Raw genomic sequence first — 4638 nt, 5'->3', positions numbered from 1 at the left:
ATGATGATGCAATGCACATGATGACATGGCAAGATGCAACACGCAAGAAAATGACAAGGCAACAGCAACGAATAACTGGAAGACACCTGGCGCAACGGTCTCGGAGCGTTACAACACTCCACCACTACAAGAGGATCTCGTCTAGAGATCTAGGACGACACCGGATAGAAACGGAAGAGAAAGAGTAGAGGTAAAACTAAGTTGCTTCTTTGACAAAAGAGTGAAACCAAAGAACCTTGAGAGGTTGAACAAATTGAAAGAAAGAATACCACGAAGATGAACAAAATCAAAAACACTCCGGTTAAAACAAGATAGAGAAGGAAAAAGAATGATATAATTTGGGCAGTACTCTGACTGTAAATGGAAGGAATTGAACATGAACTTGACAAGATGATGCCTCCGAAACTATCAAAAGAATGGCACAAGGGGTAAGTAAGATTTCAGACAACACTCCGGTTGAGAAGGGAGGCAAAACTTAATAAGATGAGAGAACTAGAATGAAGGACACGACACTCCGGTTGAATGGATAAGAAAAAGAAAGAAAATGATCTTCACAATTCGAGATGATGAGTGAAGAGAGAAACATCACAATGCCTCCGGAAGAAAGAATGGAAGATAGATCATTGGAATGAAAGAATGGAGAAGAAAATGCCCACTTCTGACACAAATGAGCTTGGAAGGCACCCTTACGAGAATGTTATAACAGAGTTATTGGAGAACCAACAACGAAACAAATAAGCTTGTAGTGGGCTTATGGAAAGCATCTCAAAATTATGAGGTGACAACCTGCCACTCACGGAAAAAGATTTGATTGAGACCTAGAAAAAGATAGAAAAGCTTCTTCCGTCGAGAGAATAAAGAGAGAACTTGGATCACAGATAATCACCACAAAGAGCAACATTCCCAATGGAAGGCTTTAGGTGAAATCTATACCAAGATAACATCCAACTAAGTAATTGATGGGTTGCAAAGGATGTCTTGAGTGAAGAGAAAATGATGGATTTAGATAAGTCACTCTTGAAAACTTGTGAATCATGAAACATGAAGAGAAATTATCAAGAATGACATAACACCACCTCAAAAGATAAGGGAGGAAGGATTGAACTTCGGAATGCAAGATGAAGAACACTTGAGCTCCTTTGAAAAGAATCTCGATGAACACTTCGAGTAGGAATTAAATCCTTGATGAGTCATCATGTAGAGCCTCCATGATGAACTCCGGTAATAAAAGGATGATCAAACGGATTGAAGGATGAAGAAAATAAGGTTGAAGCCTTGTAATGATTAGATGGATTTTCGTGTGATGAGATCTTGGAACTCCGGGTAAAGAAAAGATGAACCAATTGAAACTGAGAATTTGATTAACCTCTGGAATAAGGAATTGAATTCACTCGATGACACAAGAATAAGAATTACATTATGCTTATCCTTCACCAATTTAAATTGATGGCACACAATGGATTTGGCATACTACTTATTCTCGTAGAAAGGATTAAGAGAGATATAGCGCAAACTTGGGAAGGTCTTCTATGAACCACCGACAGGATTGGAAAGAATGAATGAATTGATATGATAATGAAGGAAGAGAAATCTTGAACGAAGCACCGTAATAATTAAAAATGAACGTAGCACAGGCACAATTCACCGGGAAGAATTGGAGAATGAACAAAGATACTTTAGGGGATTTTGATACAAGTGAACGAAGAGTTCCCGAGCTGATTAGATCATACTTGAATGACGCACCGGTATGATTTTGAGAACAAGAGCTGAAAGCTGGAATGAATAATTCTGAGATGATGGGCTCCGGAGAATCAAACTGAAAAGACTCCTGGATTGCTTCGGGTGGGTGAAAAGAATTCTCACAATGGAAAACAATTATGAGAGGATGGCATCAAGCTTGAACTACGCATCTCTGAGAGAACAGATAAGATTTGGAGGAAAAACTCTTCTTCATTTCAAAAATCCGAGAATGACGACGAGAAACACCACCATGAATTGTTAAGATACTCGGGGATGAAAATTAGAAAGGTTGAGCCAACAATGAATTTTTTTGAAAGATCTTGAAGAAAGACATATGACTGATGGCAAACTATTCTTACGTCAAACCTAGAAAAGAATTTGGTAATAACTCCGGAAAACTAGAAGAGTCAGGTACGATCCTGGGAAAAGACCTGTGGGTTAGGGCCCACTCGAAAGAAAGACCGTTGAACGACTTGAAAGAGAGATTGTGCTGGTTGAATTAAAGGACTTGAAGCTTGAACAAATGTAGAGTGGAAACATGAATCTTTGAGATATCTTCAGCACTCCGGAACAATTGAATAGCAAGCGGGGAATGATTATGAGGTGCACTGGCATGAGAAAAGCATTTGAAACGAGGAAAAGGATATAATCAAAACCAAAATCTTGAATTGAAAACACCGGAGAAGAAAGAGAGCGAAAAATGATGAACTTGTAGAGCATCTTTCATGAGAACCGCCGGGTAAACATTGAAAGACAAGAATTAAGAGTCTTCACATCCATAAGATGGATACTTGATTTAGGAATCCGAGTCCTTGAAGAAAAAGGGGTGGGTGGGCGGGAAAGCAAAGGCAACTTGGGACAGAAGAAACAAACACCGTTGGGAAAACTGAGAGGTGATCTTGCGAATGGGAAAATGATAGGATTCACTTGAAGAGAAACACGCCGGTTGAAAAAGGATTGACATGACAATCTCGATTATCATGAAGGATTGGTATTCACATAGGAGTATGAGAATACCGCTTAGGAAAGGTATGTGATCAACACTTGACTTCGAAGCAACTCGAATACCACAAACAAAACAAAAAACAAAGGATTGGCTTGCAGAATAAGCCGGAAAAAACATATGATAGACCCCATATCGTATCATGTGTCTGTTGGAAAGATATCCTAGGAGCTACTTGAATTCCCACTTATGAACTCCCGAAACTTCCTGGTTATGCAATCAGGTGTTGAGGATACATGTGAAGCATAATATCTCACCCAAAACTAGCAAATCCTACATCCAGCTGTTTCCATCCTTCAACACATAACCAAGAAACCTTCGGAAATCATTTACCTCAACCTTCGAAAAGCATTCGTTATACGAGTCATGGCAATACTCCCGAACTCCCGGCCCAGTACTAGGTGGCGTTGAGGTTATCTCACCAACAACTAAATAAAAGAGATTTTCAATGTCGGCGAACTCAGGTATTCCAGAACTACAACGATAAAATTGTGACGACAACACCTCGGAGCTCAACTCCCCGGGACACTGCCACAACCCCTAAATGTCAAGAGGTACCAAGAACAATGTTCTCGTCACAAAACCATCGGAATGATTCCAAGATACCCGCGTCATCCTGATTTTTTTCATGAAATTTGAGGAGAGAAGAGTCAAAACTTCTACGTCAGGAGGCCTCAACAGAGCAACGAAGGGACTGAGCAGTAAAAATAATCATACTCTCCGATATATATAATCCTAAGACTCAAAACATTTTGTTCTAGACTCAACAACATCAGCGATTCGATCAAGCAGGGAGCTCCTAAGTCGGGGATGGCTCTGATTACCAACTTGTAACACCCACAATGTGGCTATATCTCCCACGTGTCGGGGCACGACTTAGAGGCATAGCCGCATGGTAGGTTTGTCGCAAGAGGGGTAATCTTCACACAATCCCATGTACTGAATAAGAATGGGATAAGGAGTTGGTTTACAATCGCCCGTTCACACAAATACAAGTTAAACATACATCATCCAGAGTACAATCATGTACCGACTATGGAACCAGAATAAAGAAGAAAACCCCAAATGCTAGATTCCCGATCATCCCAACTGGGCTCCACTACTGATCAACTAGAAACTAAACAACACAATGAACACGATCTTCATCAAGCTCCCACTTGAGCTCGGATGCGTCACCTGCACTGGTATCATCGGCACCTGCAACTGTTTGGAAGTATCTGTGAGCCACGAGGACTCAGCAATCTCCCGCCCACGAGATCAAGACTATTTAAGCTTATGAGTAGGAAAGGGCAATGGGGTGGAGCTGCAGCAAGCACTAGCATACATGGTGGCTAACTTACCCAAAAGAGAACGAGAAGAGAAGCAATGCACGGTAGTGAACTAGAAGTGATCAAGAAGTGATCCTGAAACTACTTACGTTCAAGCATAACACAAGAACCGTGTTCACTTCCCGGACTCCGCCAAGAAGAGACCATCATGGCTACACACGCGGTTGATTCATTTTAATTAAGTTACGTGTCAAGTTCTCTACAACCGGACATTAACAAATTACCATCTGCCCATAACCGCGTGGCTTTCGAAAGTTCAAAACCCTGCAGGGGTGTCCCAACTTAGCCCATCACAAGCTCTCACAGTCAACGAAGGATATTCCTTCTCCCAGGAAGACCGGACCAGTCTCGAAATCCCGGTTACAAGACATTTTGACAATGGTAAAACAAGACCAACAAGACCGCCCGATGCGCCGACATACCGATAGGAGCTGCACATATCTCGTTCTCAGGGCAACAACGGATGAACACTACGTACAGCTAAAACCAGCCCTCAAGTTTCCCCGAGGTGGCGCCGCTAGTGGCTCTGTTTTGGACCAACACTTAGAGAAGCACTGTCCTGGGGGG

This window comes from Triticum aestivum, chromosome 3A (assembly GCF_018294505.1).
Source record: "Triticum aestivum cultivar Chinese Spring chromosome 3A, IWGSC CS RefSeq v2.1, whole genome shotgun sequence".
NCBI lineage: Eukaryota > Viridiplantae > Streptophyta > Magnoliopsida > Poales > Poaceae > Triticum > Triticum aestivum.
The sequence above is the reverse complement of the archived record's forward strand: the minus strand, read 5'-3'. Positions refer to the sequence as shown.